A 22,285-nucleotide genomic window follows, 5' to 3' on the forward strand; every position below is an offset into this window, starting at 1 on the left:
ACTTATGGATTTGTCAGGAAGAAAAAAAAATGCCATGATGCCTCATTTATAGCTATTTGAGATCACCAGCCCTTCGAACTTATTAGTTTCAACAATTATTCAGAAATAGAAGTCAATTAGAAGTTCCAGCAGAAAGCATGAAAAGAAATTTCCGTTGGGAATAAATGTGTGATTTGTTAGTTTTGCTAAGCCAATTAAATTACAGCCTATATTTTGCCAAGATATAAAAGTCTCAACGTGTCTGTGTGAAAAGGAAAAAGAATAGGCTTACAGGCCTTACAAGTTAGGAGGCAAAACAATTTTGTACTAACTTTTATATATATATGTAAAACCTATGTATGTGCTGTATTCGTTAATATCCTATGAATTGAAAATATACAGTCAAGTGCTGTTGCTTCAACTGAGCTATTCCTGTATTTATAGAAAGGAGTTAGCTGTCATAACAAAAGCATGTAAACACAGAGGACTATAAAATCAGCATCTTAGACAAAGGTGGAAATGGTAGGTTTTTACAGAAGATAAAATCTGTTGAGTTTTTGCTGTGTTTTAAAGTATTCTGACTGTGAATTCTTGTAGGTGAGAGAGACAGGGTGAATGGATGGTGGGTAGGGAGCAATGGAATACATGGAGAATAGCTGGCTTCAACTACACAAGTTTGTTAAGTGACAGAGGCTCACCAGGCGAGTCCTGATGTGCACCATGTCAGCCTGAGGCCAAGGGATTAAGGAGCCTTTCTCCTCCTCCAACTATGGCTGCCCCCAGCTCAGTGCAGCTTCTCAGGGGGGCTCTGCAGTGTACCATGGAGCTACAGGAAATGGATGTTTTTCTTTTTCCCTCTTAATGATAAGAGGTACAGATGAAGGGAGCCAGCAAAACCCAGGGCCCTTGATAAAACTTATATTGCTAGAGTTGAAGACTTTGTGAAAATGTCATGCATTAAAATCTGTACCAGGAATCATCTCTTCTACGGAGAAATTGATCCTGCAAATTACTTTCCTTCTTCCATAAAGCACTAAAATGGTGTATAACCTAACAGATACAGATGGTGCACATAGAATGATATGTAAGGTATGTGATTATATACATACATGTGTATGTGCATACATACATACATACATGCATGAGTGATATATAGGTACTCAGCACTTTGCTGGTTGCTCTGTGGTTTACAAAGATTTATGTCACACAGCTTCCCCCTTCCAAGATGTTGCAGTCTTGTCAGAGAAATAGGGGAAGCTGTGCCCCTCTAAGTAGCGCATGGCCCCGGTAGACATTGCTGAGTACGGTAGACCCGGAGGGGGTTAGCGACACAAGGCACTTGGGCTTACCTGCTTGCCCGCCTCCCGCCCCTGAATCCTTACTACGCAGAGTCACCTGTTCACCCAGCGCCAGGAGTCCCTCCGCTTGGTTCTGCCCACCCCTCCATCCCTGCCTGGCTCCCAGCTCTTAAAAACGTTTCCCAGCTGCCCCCTGGCGGCAGGTTGCTTTGCTTTGCTTCCATCTGTCTGGTCTTTTCATGCATTGTGGAATAGACCTGACAGGCAAGGGAATTTCTCCTTTAAACTTTTCCCTAAAAGGCAGCTTCAGCAGAGCAGCTATCCCCTCTCGCTCTGCTTAAACGTTTGAAAGGAGACTTTCAACTCTCAACAGCTAAAGCATAAGGGAGATTCTCTTGGAGGTTTGGAACCCCAAAGAAGCAGCGGTGTATGGCTCTCCATACTTGCCATGTGTTCCCAGAAGCCCCCTTCTCTCTGTTGCCTCATAAAGGGACCTGCGGAAAATAACTGACTCTTAATGAATGCCTCTGTCAGTGACCCCACAAGTGCCCTTGCTTGGACCGAGATGAGAAAGCCAGTACTTCTAGGAACCCCATTTCCATGGACCGATGGAATCCGCACCTGTCTCTGCTGTGGGCGGCAAACCAGACCCTTTAGAAGGAGGAGGTGATTTTCTGAGCAAAAATCAAAGTGCCGATGGGAGTTATGCCAATGTTTTCTTGAGATTCGTTTTATGCTTTCGACTCTGGGAGCATAGGACAGTTTATAGTCTGAGTTTCATTTTTATGTACACGTTTGTAGTACACAGACAAAGAAATGCAAGAGAGTGATTCAGGATCGGCAAAAAGAAAAAAGGAAAGATGTATCTCCCTCGCTCAACTGCTACATCTTTATATTTATCGACATTTTTGAATAAGTACATTGTGCCCATCACCAAAATGTATAAAATTTCTTTCTTCGTGCATGCATGGGTTGTATAAGCATCCTCAAAGCTTAGAAAAACATATTCAGTGATATCCCAATTCTGCTGTGAAAGAGAACTGTCACGAAGAAGGCTAAGCTGGAGCTGCAGAGAAGCACTGAACCCCTTCCTTTCCAATGCTAGTGAAGCCAAGATCTCAAAGCTGTGGGATACACCTGACTCAAATGCCACAGAAAGACAAGAGCAATAAATCCCAAAAATACACCCACATCAACCACCTCACTGAGGTTATAGTTTCTCCTTATAGGAATTAAAGATGGCAGTCTTCATCACTTTCCTGAAAACCATGGAACTCACGTTAAGATAAGTTTGTTAGCTACGTGCTCACAGGAGTCATCGGAGAATTCTACCAAATTCCATTAAATTCTAGTACTCTGCTCAGTAAATAGCCATGAAAACACCATGGTGCTTAGAGCAAATCCTCAATCCCCTGCTAACACCTTATATTAGAACCGTCTAATTACTATGTTTTGCAGTAACCTTGTGGGACTTCCACAGGTAATTAGAACTCCAGAGCTTTTCTGCAGTAATCCAGTAAGGACCTCTTAACTACAAAGGATTATGCACTGCTAATATTGCCGTGCCCACGTGTTTTCCACAGTTAATTGTTTCAATTAATATTTGGCTGCCCTACAGAATCTCATGCAGCTTCATATACGATGACAGTTCATGCGTCAACTCTGAAGCAAACACATTCCCTTCATGTCCTCCTCTCTCTCTCTGTCTCTTTTCAATTTGTTTAAAATAATCAGTTTTCTGATGAGAAAAAAAGAGAAACATACCACTTCTGTTACCTTGGTTTGTGTGAATTCAGGGCAATTTCTCTTTAGTTTCTTTTTAGGCAAGTGGGTGGTTATCTAAAGTGATTATAACTTTCATTACCCTGTCACAGAAATCTCCAAAGAGAGGTGGGAGGCATTGATGACAATTTCTTCTTGGTGTGGTTTTTAAAACTCCATTCCAAGCAATAGGCTATTATAGGAAAGGGGCCTTGTTTTTTTAATTTTGAATCTTCAGAGGCCAGCACATAGTACATGCTCAATAAATGCCCATTGACGCAGCAAGGATTTGTATTCTGCCAGCATTTATAGACTGCAGTCTCTCAGTCAATGCATATGAATGCTTGAAAATCAATGGAAAATGTTTCTACAATAATATGATCATGAGCTGATATCTCAAGAGATAATTGGACATTTAGAATTATATTTATGGATGTGATCTTCACTAGGGTAGTCGCATAAGAGCCTCAATATTATACACACACATACATACATATATATGTATAGATATGTCTATAAATACATAATATATGTGTCTGTGTCTGTATAATGTATGTAATATATTACACACAGTATTATATATATATGTGTGTGTGGATATATATATATGTATATATATCATAGCAAAGTGTACTTTACCCAACTATTACAGCTTTATTTGTCTTCTGGGTTGATTTTTCTCCATTCTTCTTGTCTTTTTTGTATGTGTATGTTTGAGCATTAGGCTTGGGGATAACAGCTTGGGGGGATTCTGGACTTAGACCCAGCCATTTAGCCCCTACTTATAAAGCAAGGATTCTCCTCTTTAGCCCAGGGTCTCCACCTGTGGCTAGTCCCCCACAGCTGGGACTCTGGGAAGTCTGACTCCATTTTCAGTTCCATCTTGAAGAACACCTACCAAAGCTCTTCATCAGGGCACTCACAGAGGGCAGTGTGGCGCAATGCAAAGGTCCTGGCTTTTGGCAATGGAGAAACTTGTATTTAAATCCTGCTTTCACTTTAGGAAATTACTCAGGCACCCAGTCCCTTAATTCATTAGTAAAATGGGGATAATTTTGCGGGCTTCATGGAGAGGCTTGTGCTATACACAGAAACCTGCCTGTATCATAGGAGGTTCCTAACGAATGTGAGCGTTTTCTCTTGGCATTTCAGCCCCAAAATGCCATGATGAGGCCCCCTCTTCCCTCCTGACCACAGGCCCCCAAAGGGAGCTGTCCCCCAGGATCTCATGAGCAAGCTCTCAGGCACAGACACAGGAAAGAATGCAAAACAATCTGCTCTTAGCTGCGTTGTATTACGGTTCTAATTGAATACACACCAGGCTGCAACCATCATGCTTTGTGTCTAATTGACTGGAAAATACTGATCACTTGTTCTTCCCGTCAGGCTGTTAGAGACATGAGACATTTGCTCAGCGTTGATCCCACCTGGAATCCTCCCCTTGCCATCTGCCTTCCCAGGGTCTCCTCTCTTACCTGGAAAGTCCATTCGATTTCAGATCCTCCTTTTCCTATATTCTAGCCTTTAAATCAGATGTTAACTGCTTGCTGTCCTTAGGGGTCAACTGGAGAGTGTATAAATTACCCACAAGATATTCACATTCCAACAGCAAGAGAGGCCATGCGTCCTGAGCCCCATGTCTCCACATGCCCTGGGTCGCAGGTGTGGCATGCTTGCCCTTGGCCATAAAACTGAACACTCTGTATCCTCCCTTTCTTCTTGCACCTGTCCTTGTTGCCTGGTTAGGGCAGCGCCCTCTGAAAAGACTCCCTTTCCCTGACCTCATGACTCTTGGGTTCCCATTAGGAAATGCTGTCAGCCCTGCTCAGAACTGCTCCAAGGCTCTGGGAAGACCACTACCTCCAGCCTGCCCTGACTTCACCTGTCCACACCGAGGGTCCCCTCTGGAAACAGTAATACCTTCTTTTATTATTTCATGATTAGATCAGAAACTTTTTTTTTTTTTTTTTTTTTTTGAGATGGAGTCTCACTCTGTCACCCAGGCTGGAGTTCAGTGCAATCTTGGCTCACGGCAACCTCTTCCTCCCGGGATTGAATGATTCTCCTGCCTCAGCCGTCTGAGTAGTTGAGACTACAGGCGCCCACCATCATGCCCAGCTAATTTTTTGTATTTTTCATCGAGATGGGGTTTCACCGTGTTGGCCAGGCTGGTCTTGATCTCCTCAGAATCTCTTTTAAAGGAAGGAAGAGAGATCTAATATAGCTTCTGTATTATAGGTATTATCTTCATAGTCCTGTAAGTTTTAAAATCAGAGCTCAGCATTGAAAATCTGAGCTCTAGAGTAAAACTGCCTATGTTCACATCCTGCTCCCCTGCTTATAGCTGTGTAAACATAGGCACCTTTTAAAGCTTTTCTGTACCTCTGCTTTCTCATCTACCAAGGGGACATAACACTAATATTGACCTTTTAGAGCCATTTCAGACAATTGAGTGCTCAGAGTAGCGTTTGGCAATGGTAAGCATGTGGTAATGATGTGAGCTGCTGCTGGTATCTATCACCGTAATTAAATGAGTGATTCCAAATGCCATTGACTTGGCTTTTGTGAAAGCCTGAGCCAGCATCTCTGGTGGAAGGCACCTCCTTGAACTTATATTTCATTTAGTCACTTGACAGACGTTAATGGAACAGGACTGCCATGCAGCCTTCTCAGAGCTGGGAGTATCAGGAGAGTAAAGGAAGAAACCAGGAGTCAGTGTCGCCTGGGGCATCTTCCAGCTTTGGGTGGTTGACTGTGTTAATCCCCTTCCTGGTCATCATCCCCTATTACGAGGAATGTTAATATGATTCCTAATTCATTAATACAGTCTCTAGAGCAGGGATCTCTAAGCCCTTGGCCAGGGACCAGTCTTCACTGGTTCATGGCCTGTGAGGAACCAGGCCACACAGCAGGAGGCACACGTCTCCGGTAGCGAGCATTCAGTGAGGGGTCACGGTTATTACCAAAATGGACCCTGTTGCTTCTCTGTGCCATGTGTGACAAGGCCTCTGGCTTTTATTGTTTTTGAAAACAAGGTGATTCCTTTGTGACTCAATCTGATCATGAGCTGATATCTCAAGAGATAATTGGACATTTAGAATTACATTTATGGATGAGATCTTCACTAGGGTAGTCACATGACAGCTTCAATATTATACACGCACATACATAGTTATATATATGTATAGATATATCTATAAATACATAATATATGTATCTGTGTCTGTATAATGTATGTAATATATTACACACAGTATTATATGTATGTGTGTGTATGCATATATATATATATATGATATATATATATATCTCATAGCAAAATGTACTTTACCCAACTATTAACAGCTGTTTTCTGGGTTGATTTTTCTCCATTCTTCTTGTCTTTTTTGTATGTGTATGTTTGAGCATTATGCTTGGGGATAACAGCTTGGGGGGATTCTGGACTTAAAGTGCTCATTTTGGACCTCCTCTTGGCATCTGTGCTGCAGGTATGGTTATCTGGAAACTAATCTGGAGATCCAAACGTTTCCTAATTTGAGGAGCATTGGCCCCAGCTCGTTAAAAACAAACACACACCAATAAATGATTAACAAAGTAGACTTGTGTTAAGCTGAGTTACAGAGTGAATATCCATTTATAGGTGGCTTTTAAAAAAACAAGCATATATTCATATATATAAAAATCCATGAACTGTACTTTTATATGAGCTCTGAAGCAGAAACCACGTATACCCAAGGATAAGTTGGACGCTGCCCACACTGGCGTCCTCAGAGGCCCCTGAAGTCACGAGAAAAACCCCAGGGCTCTGTGAAACAGTTTGGGAATCACCTGTTTCCAGCAAAGATACAGCAATGAAAAGCACAGGCATATAAAAGTCATGTTGATGGACCATAGAGCAAAGCTACAACAGAATTTGTACATTTCTCAACGATTTATTTTGTCAGAATTGTTGCCCAGCATGTGTACAATGCAGAACGACACTTCTGGCTGTACTCATTGACATATGCAGGTACCTCCCCTCAAAGTTCCTTTGTTGGAAGTGATCAGAGCAAGGTCTTCTTCGGGGCCCACGGTGTGCCCTGCAGGTTCCAGGGCGAGCTCCTCTGTGAACAGGGGGACCACACTCCGGACCTTGCAGGGACGTATGTTAGTGAGGGCAGAGGACAAAGAGATGGACGTGAATTGTATGTTGGGGTGGAGGGTGGTAATCATTGTGAGGTAAGACAGAAACCAATACAGCCAGGCAAGGAGCGGCTGGGAGTGCCAGGGCAGAGGAGCAGGGACAAGAGTTTCCACATTGTAAATATTCCAAATCTAATCTGTGGGAAAAAAATTCTTTAAGCCAATGAGTTGAAAGTTATGAAAAACTAGTTTTATTATGAAGGCAGTGAGGGACTCATGCTTCTTAGAGTGTTACAGGCTTCAGGTGTAGCTTAGAGAATCTTAAGCCAAATGTTCTCCATCAGAAGCAGGAAAGCTGCAGAACCAGGATGGAGTGGAAACCTGGACTCTTCTCCCTCTGCCTCTGTGGCCTTATGAAAAAGGGTGGGCCTGGTCGTCAGATGAAGGGGAGCAACCCCGGTGTGGGCCTTCACCAGCCATGCCTTGGTCTCCTCCTCTGTCAAGATGCCACGATGCTCCTCTGCATGGCTGTGAGAATTCAGTACACTAACTTGTGAAGGTGCCTGGCGCGATCAGAGAGGCTCCATAAAAACTGACAAAAGTCAAGGGAATGAGCAAGGCGATAACTGTGGATGCTTTGGGCCTGAAATGTCCTTGCACCTGTGAGAGCCTCACCAAGGAAAGCAACCAGTTCTTGCTTTCCACCGTGCTCATGGGAGGCCCTGCAGGGGGTTCAGGACAGATGGCTAAAACATTGATTTAAAAGCATCATGAAGATCACAGTATTCCAGAGAAGATGGAACATGGTGTATTAGTCTGTTCTCACACTGCTGAAAAAGACATACCCGGGACTTTCCTTTATGTATAAAGGAAAGAGGTTTAATTGACTCACAGTTCCACATGGCTGCAGTGGCCTCGCAGCCATGGCAGAAAGCAAAGGGGAAGCAAGACATGTCTTACGTGACTGCAGGCAAGAGAGCTTGTGCAGGGGAACCCCCATTCATAAAACCATCAGAGCCCAGCACGGTGGCCCGTGCCTGTAATCCCAGCACTTTGGGAGGGTGAGGCGGGAGAATCACCTGAGATCAGGAGTTCAAGACCAGCCTGGTCAACATGGTGAAACCCCAGCTCTACTAAAAATACACAAATTAGCTGAGCATGGTGGCGCTTGTCTGTAATCCCTGCTACACAGGAGGCTGAGGCAGGAGAATCGCTTGAACCTGGGAAGCTGGGGAGAGATCCTGCCACTGCACTCCAGCCTGAGAAACAAGGGTGAGACTCCATCTCAAAAGCAAACAAACAGAAACCCGTAAGATCTCATGAGACTTACTCACTACCATGAGAACAGGATGGGGGAACCACCCCCATGATTCAGTTATGTCCACTGGGCCCCACCGTTGACACCTGGGATTATTGCAATTCAAGATGAGATTGGGTGGGGGCACAGCCAAACCGTATCACATGGGAGTTATTTGGAAGATAGCACTTAATCGTTTGGGATGGTGTAAGTCATGTCCTGCCCGAGACAAAGAGGTTGAATGCGATCGATCTGCCTGCATATTTAACAGCAGGACCACCCCAGACCGGAGCGAACCCTCGTGGTTCGCTCTATAATTCTGGCCTTATAGAGTAGTTGTCAGTTATTTGTAAATTTACCCAGTTATTGCTAAGCGAGGTCCATGAGTATTTTAAAGCCTCTGGACCATCAATTCAGTCCAGGGTGTGAGACAGACAATTTGGTGTGAATGGAAAGCCGATCTGTTCCTTGGATCAGAATCAAACCTAGCTTGTCGGTTTCTCCACCACACGGGCCTACTGTCTGTTTTTTTAGATAGACTTTCTCTTTCGCTATTTTACTGAAAGTTATTGCCCTGATAAATTCCTTAATGACCAACAAGTCAAAGGTCTTGATGTGAGTCTCTGCACTGAGTTGGCTGTAAAGCTCAGGCCCACTGCCTGCCCCACACCTGTCTATGGCAAAGCTGCCTGTCCGGGTGTCAGCCATTTATTATAGTGGTAAAACCTGAACTTGATTCAATTATCACATCCAGTTTCTAAACGTGTTCATCAATATCGCAAACGGCCCATTCAGAATTATCGCTGGGGGACCTGGGACTGAGGGGGGCCACTGACACGGGAGCAGTGCTGGCCCAGAGGCGTATCTTTTTGGACCTGGTGATCAGAGATTACCTGGGGTAAACTGAGGCAGGAAGCCACAGGTAAGGGAGCCCTGCAGTCCCAGTGAAACAGAAGCAGGGCAAGTAGCAGTAACAAGCTATAGAAATGGGGTCCTGGCCTCAGGAAATGCAGGGGAGAATCTGTATGGACGTAGTTGATAGGGACCGGTACAGTAACATCCATAGGTTTAAAGGAACAAAGTGTGTATGCACAGCTCCTGTTCCATAAAATTAATCCTAGGCACCCAGGTACTGTTTTTAATATTTCAAAAGCACTTAAAGGAGCGTGTATCTTTTCCCTTTGAGAAGGCTGCACAATTTAATCGAAATGTCAAATTGCTTTGGGCAGAAATTATATCAACCCATTTGATAACACTGGTTAACTCAGGCTGATCTGAAGTCCTCATTAATAGTTACAAGTGTTGGCTGGGTGCAGTGGCTCACGCCTGTATTCCCAGCACTTTGGGAGGCTGAGGCAGGTGGATCACCTGAGGTCAGGAGTTCAAGGCCAGCCTGGCCAACATGGAGAAACCCCATCTCTGCTAAAAATACAAAAACTATCTGGGTATGGTGGTGTGTGCCTTCAATCCCAGCTATGCGGGGGTCTTAGGCAGGAGAATCAGTTGAATCCGGGCGGCAGAGGTTGCAATGAGCCAAGATCGTGCCACTGCACTCCAGCCTAGGCAACAGAGCGAGACTCCATCTCTTAAAAAAAAAAAAAAAAAAGTTACATGTGTCTTTGAGTTGAAAAAAAGAGGTACAGAGAAAAAGGAAAGAAAAAAAAGGAAGAAAAAGAAAATTGCTGAAATATGGTTTATTTGGCAAACATCTTTCGAGCATAGTTGTTTGGAAAAGTAGTGAAAGGGAATGTTGGTGGTGAGAAGATTTAAACGACTCATACCAACTCTTCCTGACTCATTAGATCATACATGTAAGTATTAATAGCTATTACATCGATTCTGATTTTATAATGCAAACACATTTTTTTAAATTTTATAAATAAAAGGCATTTAAAATAGTGCATCCCCCACTTATTTTATTTAATTAATTAATTTTTTTTTTTTTTTTTTTTTTTTAAGGCAGAGTCTCGCTGTCGCCCAGGCTGGAGTGCAGCGGTGTGATTTCAGCTCACCGCAACCTCCGCCTCCCAGGTTCAAGCGATTCTCTTGCCTCAGCCACCCTAGCAGCTGGAATTACAGGCATGTTGCCATCACACCTGGCAAGTTTCTGCATTTTTGGTAGAGATAGGGTTTTACCATGTTGTCCAGGCTGGTCTCAAAACTCCTGGCCTCAAGTGATCCTCCCACTCGGCCTCCCAAGTGCTGGGAATACAGGTGTGAGCCACTGTGCCCGGTCCGCACCCCATCACCACTTAATTGACAGTGGAGAAAATACAGATCCAGTGAGGTCAAATGAGTTAGCTTAAATCACATAAGAGAATCCTGGTGCATCAATGTCTTCTTATTTCCAACAGGAGATTTGACCGATAATCTACATCATCTCATCTGACAAAAACTGTATGCCTGTTTCCCACAGTTTTCTTTATTATAATTTTTGGTCAGTTGTCTAACACTTAGTGAAATTATTAAATGCTCTAGTGTAGATACCTGTGTGAGGCTCAGCAAGATGAACCTCAAGCAGATTTACAGCCAATAAAATATCACTGTGGTCAGCACTCACATGTGACTTCTGATTGAGGTAGGTGGTTGCGGGCTCCAGCCAGCCTACCTGCTGGGCCCCACCTCCAGGTCTAAGACGGATGTAGAACCCATCAGTGGTGACTGCACCCAGGGTTTTGGGGAGCAGCCTCTGCACCTGGCCACCACACAACTAGCTGTTGTCTACCTTGCTTGGTACTGGGTCCAGAGCCATGCCTCTCCAGCATCTGCATGTGTGGGAGCTGGTGGCACAGCGAGCCTGTGGTTCCTGTGCTCTGATGATTCAGGGACACACTTTCCCCTTTGCTATGTTACATCGAAGACAATAGTGTCACGTTATTTCCTTTCCTTCAATATTAGGTCCATTTCAGTGACTTCAGGTTTATACATGCTAAGCCTCTCACCACTAAGATAGAAGACATGAACTGTGAATTAAGAAAATGGAGTGCAGAATAGAAGATTTTAAAGATGACAGGAGCACAGCTGGTCCTTTCCGACATCCAATACTATAATCTTCTGCTGGCTGGAATACACCTTCAAGTGACAAAGGTGTTTTCCCCTGGATAATTCCTGAGAAAGATACCAATTCAGTAATAAGTTATTCCATCTTTATAGATGAAGCTTTGGTGTTACTTTTCAGAGCAATAGCAACCTCTTTTATATTCTTTAAATAGTAAATAATGAAGAGGAAATCATCTGCATTTTAAAGAAAAATCTACTTTTGCAAAAGAGTCAGAACTGAAGTCTGCTAAATTTGATGTTGAAGTCTTATCAATTAAGGCAGGCCAGGTTCAAATAGGCAGACTTGTTAAATGAATTTTTCCAAAACTGTTAATTTAGAGGAATGCAGATAGAATCTTTCCAAATTGTAAGAGTGATTCAGTGAGTTAAACGCGATGTAATATGACATACACTGATGTAACGCAGCGTGTTCTGATGTAACTCAGCATGTTCTGATATAATGCAGCGTGTTCTGATGTAACGCAGTGTGTTCTGAAACTTGGGACCTCTTCTTCTAGATCATCCTCCTGTAACTAGGCAGAAATCACATCCTGCCCTGAGCGGTGACTGCTTTTTGAGTGCCATCCCACTATGGCTTCTGTGTTTCCTGCCATGTTTATGGAGTCATCTGGTATGGTCAGGGCTTAGTTCTAGGGTGTTTTCCTTACAGTCCGAGGCCCTGCCACTCAGTAGCTATGTAATCTTGCTGGGCCTCACTTACCATGTTTTCAAATGGGGATATAACAGAGCTTACTTCAAAGGGTTACTATAAGGTTTTAATGGGTTAATATCTTTCACGTGTGTACGGCATTGAATGCCATAATGTAAAGCTCAAAAATGTGATCTAATATTCTTTTAATTATTTTTGTACTTACTTCTATCCATACTTTATTTCCCTTATGAGAGCTGATTTAAAGTCTTATATAGCCTTAGATAGTTTTCAGACTGTCCTCCCCTCTCCATCCCTGGCTTCTGCTTTTCATTCATTCACGTTCCGTCCCTCATGTGAACCTCGGCGTTCACAAGGACACCCCCTGTCCTCATCACTTCATCCTAATTCTCTCTTAAGGGACATTGTTCTGCTCAAGCATTCCCCTTTAAGTGGATTTCCCTTGCCTTCCTGAAGGCCAGACTACTTCAGCAGGTGCACCTGGACCTCGCAGTCAGCCCCTCCCCTTCCCGTGCACCTGAACTTGGGCCTTTCTCTCCCATTTCTGGTACGCTCTTGCAGAACTGACATATCCCACTCCCTGACTGCACGTTGCCCTCAGTCATCTGTGCATCTGTTTCTTCTGCCTGTGAATGTGTCCACGCTCCTTCACTATACGCCTTCTGCATGAGCAGAACTCTGAGCTCCACCTGCTCGGACTGTGGGCTCTGGCTCACACGAATCAGAGACTTTACTCAGTGTTGAGCTTCACTAAACAATGTCAGAGATGCAGGCCACTGAAGCCTCAGACAAAACACAGATTTGGGGCAGTGAGGACAGCTCCCCAGGACTTTTCTTCCCATGTTGGACCTACCCCTCTGACCCAGAATAGATGCGGTCTTGGCGTTTCTCATGCAGCAGAGAACATTCGAAATATAAAACATTTCTAATTTGTACCCCCAGAAACTTGTATATCTTACATGACATTCTTTGGGAAGCCATGTCTTATGAATCTTGGGTTGTTTACTAACAGATAATTCTTAGCTGGATGTCCTGCTAAGGACTTCAGATAAAGCTTATTCCTCCCAACAATCCTGGTTGATGAGGAGATCAGACCAGGTCTCAGCCTCCTTTTCTTTGCCCTGGGGATGGCCCCTGGTAAGGGGAGGGCGTGAATGACAGGCTGGTTGCAACTACCTCTTCTCAGACATGTGTTGTCACGGTGTCTATCCAGGGTTTCCACCACTGATTAGCCGCTGAACATCTACAATCCTGAGTACGTATGTGGTCTACATGTATGATCTTTTCTCACCTCTGCTGCTGCTCAGAAAGGCATATGTGATTGTCTGCATTTCACAGATGACTAAAGGAATACAGAGAGTTTAAATAATTTGCCAAGATTATGAACAGCTGCAAGCAGGACAGGCAGGATCTCTGCAGAAGTCTGTGTTAGTCAAAAGCCCTTACTCTCTGATAATAATTCATGGGAACATCAGTCTTGCCATGAGACTGTGAGTTCTTTTGCAGGTGGGGTTTTGTATGTCCCTTACACATTGTACGGGCTTAGACCTCAGTAAACAATAAATGAATGAATGGATGAATGGGTGAAAGAATGAATGAACAGAGACATTTGTTTTCTTCCCAAGATTCCAAGGAAGGATATGCTCTGTTATATATAGTAGGCAGTCAAGAAATATTTACTGGGACTTTTTTCTATAAAAGGAAGAATTTTTTAAAAAGAAGGATGAAAAATAGATTTTTATAGTCTCACTTTTTTTTTTTTTTTTTTTTTTTTTTTGAGATGGAGTCTCGCCCTGTTGCCCAGGCTGGAGTGCAGTGGCGCAATCTCATCTCACTACAGGCTCTGCCTCCCGGGTTCAAGCAATTCTCCTGCCTCAGCCTCCTGGGTAGCTGGGACTACAGGTGCACACCACAATGCCTGGCTAATTTTTGTATTTTTAGTAGAGATGAGGTTTCACTGTGTTGGCCAGGCTGGTCTCCAACTCCTGACCTTGGGATCCACCCACCTCAGCCACCCAAAATGCTGGGATTACAGGTGTGAACCACCACACCCAGCCTTATAGTCTCACTTTTAAAAACACAGTTGATCCTTGAGCATCACAGGGGTTAGGTATTCTGAGCCCCTGCACTGTTGCAAACCTGTGTATAACTTTTGACTCTCCAAAAACTTAACTACTAATAGTTGACTGTTCATTGAAAGCCTTACTGATGACAAAAACAGTTGACTAACAAATATTTTGGGTGCTATTTATGTTATATACCATATCTTAAGTAAGCTAGGGAAAGGAAAATGTTAAGCAAATCATGAGAAAGAGAAAATGTATTTGTTCTTTATTAAGTGGAAGTGGATCATCATAAAGGTCTTCATCCCCATCTTTACGTTGGGTAGGCTGAAGAGGAAGGGGAGGGGAGGCTGGTTAGTCTTGCCGTCTCAGGGGTGGCAGAGGTGGAGGAAAATCCACATAAAGGGGCCTTGCATGTGCAGTCAAACCCATGTCGTCCAAGGGTCAGCTGTACCACGTACAAGGGGAAGAAAGGCTGGAGAAGACACTTAACAGGAAGCCAGCAAGCAGCTAACGCTGGATGGTAATTTGCACCTTTTTTTTTTTTTTTTTTGGCTTGTTTGTAATCCCTAAAATTCCCTTGCAGTGGAAAAAACGAAAATATTTAAATTTTTTTCTTTTCTTTTTCTTTTTTTTTTTTTTTTTTGAGACAAAATCTTGCACTGTCATCCAGGCTGGAGTACAGTGGCATGATCTCGGTTCACTGCAGCCTTCGTATCCCAGGGTCAAGTGATTCTCCTGCCCCAGCCTCCCAGGTAGCTGGGATTACAGGCACCCACCACCATGCCCCACTAATTTTTGTATTTTTAGTAGAGATGAGATTTCACTGTGTTGGCCAGGCTGGTCTTGAACTCCTGACCTCGTGATCTACCTGTCTCGTCTTCTCAAAGTGCTGGGATTACAGGTGTGAGCCACTGCATCTGGCCCTGGAAAAAGAAAATATTTCTAAGGAAATTTTGTTTGCAAGCATGTGTTTAATTGAAAGGAAAGTATTAGTGGTCATATCCATGTTCAGACTATTAGTATTTATTTCTGTTAGGGGCATCATCATTGTGATATGGGCAAATGGAAAAGGGCCACATGAAATTTATTAAAACTATGAAAAATATTCAATTCAGCACATATTGTAAATATCCATTCACATCCCACTCAAAGATTTATTCAATTCACTGGCATTTGTAAAACCTCAAGTGAAAAAAGCAATTGTTTCCAATATTGGCATTAAAAACTCACCTGTGCCAAAAAATTTCATCTCAAGTTTTAGGGAAATTAGTCACTGTATTCATTTTTTCTTGCCACAGCTCAACAAATTATCACACACTTAATGCAAATGTATTACCCCTCAGTTTCCACAAGTCCAGACCTGAGTAGCAGGGTCCTCTGTTGAAGAGAGAGAGTCTTGACCATCACAAGACTTTGTGTTCTGCCTTTCATAATCCTGTGCAGGTAGCTCCACACAATACGAATCTCGATATGAAAATAGAAATTCTCATTGTGTTTGATGAACGTGTTTTTGGATGAAGATATTACAGTTAGGGAACATGTGAGCTTAGTTCCCAGGCCTGGAGTGAAAGCATCATTGTATGGAATAGCGTGGGTTGAAACACGATTTTGGGTTATCTGATGACTTTGTATGGCCTGGAAAATGTTAGCAATATATGGTGTAGTTCATTTTCAGTTGCTTTTTAGGTTTTTTATTTGTTTGTTTGTTTGTGTTTGTTTTTTAAGATGGGAGTCTCACTCTGTTGCCCAGGCTGGAGTGTGGTGGTGCAATCTTGGCTCACTGCAACCTCCAACTCCTGGATTTAAGTGATTCTCTTGCCTCAGCCTCCTGAGTGGCTGAGATTACAGGCGACCACCACCATGCCTGGCTAATTTTTTTTTTTGTAGTTTTAGTAGAGATGGGATTTCACTATGTTGGCCAGGTTGGTTTTGAACTTCTGACCTCAGGTGATCTGCCCTCCTTGGCCTCCCAAAGTGCTGGGATTACAGATGTCACCCACCGAGCCTGGCCTCAGTTGCTTTAAAATTAGCAGGGAAACTGAGGTACGGTGCTCTCTCTATATTAACAAACATGGCTTGCATGTGTCTTCACATCTGTGTGTTCACTGGCTGGAAGGATGATTTAAAACCACATCCAGATAAACTTCAGGGAAGCTTTCCTCATGATACGCTTCTTTGTTGTGTTGTGTTCTTTTTTTCTATTAGCAAATGTGTGTGTGTGTATGAATTAATTTTTAATAAAAGAGAGGTCATTTAAAAAGTTATTAAAAGAGAAAAGATGAAAGTTATTTTTTGGAGACAGACTTACACTTTAAAGGTATAAGCACTTACTCATTTAGTGTCTTTCACTTTGGAGAGAGAGAGAGAGAGAGAGAGATAGTGCGTGTGTGTGTGTTTGTGTGTGTGTGTGTGTGTGTGTGTGTGTGTATTTCCCCCCACCCCCGGCAATTTTCAACCATACTAAGCAGGGATAGCAAATGATCTACTGACCCCAAGTCACTATTTTTGGAAAGAAATATTCAGCAGTCCTGGCAAGGACTGAAAATTTTCTGTCTTTAGGATCAAGCTTTGTTTCAGTTAAGCAAAGTGAATTACCTCAAGTCTTATTTTCTGGGCAATTCTGTCATGACAGGTCATGAGAATAAGGTATCATCAGCTGGAAGCTAAGGGAGTTTCATCTCCTAGGTGGTTTGGTAATCACTCCCAAAGTTTACTGCCTGTAATATTCTGGCTTATTATCCCAAGAAATGCAAATGCACTTACCTTTCATTTCTGAAGATGGTTATATTTCAGTATTGTTTATTCGTCAGAGCTGTTACAGCAGGACTCTAAGTTGCAATTTGTAAACGATAGGCATTTTATCAATAAAAAGTAAAATTATAAACCTGCAAAGGATTTCAGGAGATTATCTTACTCAGTTCTTTTAATTCTGGCCTATTCTTATACTTTTTCCACGTAAAGAGATTCCATAGACTTTCCCGTCAGCTTTAAGACTTTAAAATCCATATTGTCCTAAATTAGATAAAATTAGACATATATTTTCTATGCAGCTAGTAGAGGTGAAGTTTAACTGTTTGATATCTCTCTGATAATAATACCTTATATACTCAGTAACTAATATGAAATAAATGTTTCATTATCAATTTGATAAAAATCCATTTTTTTTTTTCTGTGAGCATTGATTTCTGAAGTAGAAAGGCAGTCTTTACTGAGAGGCTTCTATGGCCTCATTATTGCGCTGTTGCTCCCGAGGGGGAATATGAGGGCGACGTTAGAGTTCTCCATTCGTCACTAGAAAATTCTCACGAGGCAAACGCAATCTGCACACTGCTAACGAGGTGGGGGGTCCAGATATTGGTTGCATGAGACCAGGTCATCCAGACAATGCAAAGAACCCTGGACGCTAACTGAGGCTCAGATAGCCCCGTGAAACTCTGACATCTTTAATGTAATGGCAGATTAAAAAGAATGAGATCATGGCCTTTGCAGCAGCTTGGGTGGAGCAGAAGACCATTATTCTAAGCAAATGAACACAAGAACAGAAAACTTAAATATTGCATGTTCTCACATATAAGTGGGAGCTAAACCATGAGAACACATTGACACACAGACGGGAACAACAGACACTGGGGCCTATTCGAAGACAGAGGCTGGGAGGGTGGAGAGGAGCAGAAAATGTACCTGTTAGTTTGGGAGGCTGTGGCGGACAGATTACGTGAGGTCGGGCATTCAAAAGCAGCCTGGCCAACATGGTGAAACCCTATCTCTGCTACAAATACAAAAGTTAGCCAAGTATGGTGGCACACACCTGTAATTCCAGCTACTCTGGAGGCTGAGGCAGGAGAATCACTTGAACCCAGGAGGTGGAGGTTGCAGTGAGCCGAGATTGTGCCGTTGCACTCCAGCTTGGGCAACAGAGCGAGACTGAAGAAGAAGGAGGAGAAAGAGGAGAGAGGGAGGGAGAGGGGGAGAGAGGGAGGGAGAGGGGGAGAGAAGGAGGGAGAGGGGGAGAGAAGGAGGGGAGGGGGGGAGAAGGAGGGGAGGGGAAAAGAAGAAGGAGGAAGAGGAGGAGGAAGAAGAAGAGAATGAGAAGAGGAGGGGAAGAAGGAGGAGGAGAAGACGAAGAAGATGAGGAAGAAAAGAAAGATTAATTTGGGTATTAAGCTTAGTACTTGGGTGATGAAATTATCTGTATGCCAAACTCCCACGACATGCAATTCACCTGTGTAACAAACCTGCACGTGTACTTCTGAATCTAAAACAAAAGTTAAAAACAAACACACAAACAAACAAGAAAAAGTAACGCTATACCTACTGAAACATACACCTTTCTACCAAGTCATCACAGTTACTGACATTGTATTGATCTTTCTATTTGGTGTGTGTGTATACAATGCAGTTGTGCTCATAGTCTGTCTTCCATGTTAATGGTAACTTGCTGCTTAGACATATTTAGGGCTTTTGTTTCATTAGCCTTCATTTCCAATCGCATTTCTCTGCTTCCTCAGTCTGTTTATCGTTACAGAGTGGAATTGTTGATTTCTAATCCATCTCATTCATCCTGTGATTTGCCATTCACATTTCTTCAGAAGTTTTTGTGGGGATCATTTACTTTTATATTTCCAAAAGCCTTTAAAACTTTTATTAGATAAACAAACATTCAAAATGCATACGGAGTGTACACAATGCAAGGAAATACCTACTCAAAAAACATACTTTTATTTTTAAATATTTTATGCCTTATGTTAAATTCAAAATAAGTAAATTTATTTAACGTTACATGTATAAAACCTTAGCGTGCTTCCAAAAAACTATTGGTTGTTTGGAAATGCCTACAGCTATTACAGGCAGTCACGCAGAGTTCTGAGGAGCAGGAAAGACATCAACCACAAGGTGGCCTACGCAATAGTTCACAATATTTTTTCAGTCATGTCCCATCAATTGAGTTCTAGCCACACATGTGCTACACACCCATAAGTGTGTACATTGTTTGTACCTTATTCCTGTCACCTTGCATATGACTGCGTCTTTTAAATTCAACAAGAAAACATATCAGAATGCAGCATATCAGAATCCAACACATCAGGATGTAACACATCAGAATTCAACAAATCAGAAAGAATGCAATGCATCAGAAAGAATGCAACATATCAGAATGCAATACATCAGAAAGAATGCAATGCATCAGAATGCAACATATCAGAAAGAATGCAATACATCAGAATGTAACACATTAGAAAGAATAAAACACGTCACAATGCAACATATCAGAAAGAATGCAACACATCAGGAGGAATGCAACATATCATAATGCAACATATCAGAAAGAATGCAACACATCACAATGCAACACCTTAGAAAGAATGCAGCATATCAGAATGCAACACAACAAAAAGAATGCAACACTTTAGAATGCAACACATCAGAAAGAATACAACACATCAGAAAGAAAACAGCATGGCAGAATCCAACACATCAGAAAGAATGCAACACATCAGAATGCAACACATCAGAAACAATGCAACACTTCAGAATGCAAAATATCAGAAAGAATGCAATGCTTCAGAATGCAACACATCAGAAAGAATGCAACACATCAGAAAGAATGCAACACATCAGAAAGAATGCAACATATCAGAATGCAACACATCAGGAAGAATACAACATGTCAGAAAGAAAGCAACATGGTAGAATGCAACACATCAGAAAGAATGCAACACTTCAGAATGCAACATATCAGAAGGAATGCAACACATCAGAATGCAACATGTCAGAATGTAACATATCAGAAAGAATGCAGCACTTCAGAATGCAATGCATCAGGCTTCAACATATCCAAAAGAATGCAATACATCAGAATGTAACATGTCAGAAATCAAAAACCTTACTTTGAATGAAGTCCTCACAAGTTTCATCTTGAACATATTCTTGAACTGTATTTTTTAATTTGCAAATTTTAGTACTTCCTTATTAATCACAAACTCCTTTGACACACATCACATCTGAGTCAGGCAGTCTCAGTGAGTCAGTCGGGTTAAAGAAGCAGTGGGTTTTTAACTGGTTTAAGTGAAATAATGAATGAGAGATGGTCCCATTTATAAAATGGTCTATAAATGCAAAGTTACAAGACATTTTTAAATTGGTTGTTCCTCTATCTAAAGACATCTTTCCAACCTATAATAACCAAATGTAATAATATCCACACTTAAAAATATAGTTGACTTAACTATTGCTTTACACATACATCCAGGAAGAATGTCATTTTTAAGAAGAATTCTGTCCAAAGAATTTCTTGACAAGTAAATGTTTCCCCCTTAATTATTTTTGACCTTGGGTTTTATGTAAAGCTTGGTGTCCTTTTAATGTTGCCTTGTGGTGGTGTTAGAGTTGAAGTGTCTAAGCATATAGGAGAGTATAAAATTCACTGTGAATAATATTAAACCTTCTTCCTTAAAGAGCAGTGATACACAGTCCCAGCTGCCTATGCCGAATTCGAGAATTACAATAGTAGAGGAAATTCTGTTTCACGGGAGGAATCGGACAAAGGAAGACTAATTGTTGTATGTTAATTCCTTCTGTTTAATCTCATTCATCTTTTTTAAGTTTTAGAATTATTTCAGAGGCTCTAGGTGTACATCTGGGTACGTTTTAGTTTGATTTTAGGTTGGCAGGCAAACTCTAGAATGCCATGATTACTTTTCCTGCAGGAGAGGGGCCCTGTGTAAGGAGGTTTGTTAAGTCTATGCTACTGTGTATTTTTATAACACAACATATGTTCTGGCTGTTAGGCTTCTGCCTGGTTTGGCCTGTTTATTTTTCAAAGAATAGTGGAGCTGGGAACTCAGAGAGTGGTTTTACCTCATGCCCCAGGCCCCTCACCTGTGAGAGCATTGCTGGATTCAGAAGCCCCAAAGAATACTCCGTCAGAAGATAAACACACACTTGAAGAAAGCCTCTCCTCCTTCTTCCTCTGTTTGTTTTTAACCATGAGCATCTATTATTTAGGTGATTATGTCAAACAATGTTCCCCGCCCAATTTGTACAGCATGTGTGCAGTCTGGTTCTCCTGCTGTACGTTCTACTTTCAGTCAGTTGTGAGGAAGTGACAAGTCCCTCTTCCTCCCCACTGGTAGGTACAATGCGGGGCTGGCAGGATCCCTCCCACGGGGTTTTGAGGGGTGGTCTAGGCGAATGTGAGTGGACGTCCTTGAAAAATAAAAGCAAAGTAGAGATGCAGGACGTGCTAGCTGAAGAAGACCCTGTCACTGGTCTCATTGAGAACCACTCATTTTCTGTGATTAAAATTTCTACAGCTATGAAACGTTTTCTTCTTACATTTTGATAGAAAAAAAAAAAAAATCATTCTCCTAGATCCACCTGCTGAGAACTGAGAGAACTTCTAACCAGAAAAAACAGTTCTTCAAATTGTCAAAAACTTTCCCAGTATCTTTTAGCACATGCAAAGGACTGTGAACGCACTAATTTTCACACTGGAACGGCGAGACAAACCTTTCACTCTTCGAAATTCCCATCAGTGAAGCAAAAAATGGGTGATGATGGGCATCTTCCACCAGAATGCCAGAGGCCCCAGTTCTCAATTAATGTAATAATTTTTAAAATCTGTTTTTAATAAGATGATATGTTCATGATCATATTCTGGTACAGAAGTGGGTTTTCTTCTCACTAATCTTGTTATTCCGAGAAAAGTGAGTAGGATATACATAGCAGTAAATAAGCCAATCTTACTGAAACAGAACGAAAAAGCAAAACATCTTTGTAAGCTGCCAAGTGGCAGTCGTTACTGGCTTCCTTTGTTGACATCATGAGGTCTGGTAGAAGTAACAGCTGATGCAGCGCCCCGTGTTCTCATGCCTGCGTGTTCCATGGTTTGAGGCAGACACAGAAGGTCGGAGAGGGAGTTGGACTCTCCCTCCCTGTGAAGTAGATCCATCAACACGGGATGATCACAGCGAGCGATTTAAGAAGACCATGGATTGAGCGAATCCAGGAAGTCATGCTGCAGACTTTCTCTACAATCAATTGGATCATCCTT

The 22,285-nt window shown here is 42.3% G+C and overlaps 1 protein-coding gene across 4 annotated transcripts in view; it reads left to right on the forward strand.

Moving 5' to 3' along the window:
• PRKN (parkin RBR E3 ubiquitin protein ligase) overlaps positions 1 to 22,285 on the forward strand; it is a 1,400,491-nt gene that overhangs the window by 987,774 nt on the left and 390,432 nt on the right. The window lies entirely within an intron of this gene.

Source organism: Saimiri boliviensis, chromosome 4 (genome assembly GCF_048565385.1).
Source record: "Saimiri boliviensis isolate mSaiBol1 chromosome 4, mSaiBol1.pri, whole genome shotgun sequence".
Lineage (NCBI taxonomy): Eukaryota > Metazoa > Chordata > Mammalia > Primates > Cebidae > Saimiri > Saimiri boliviensis.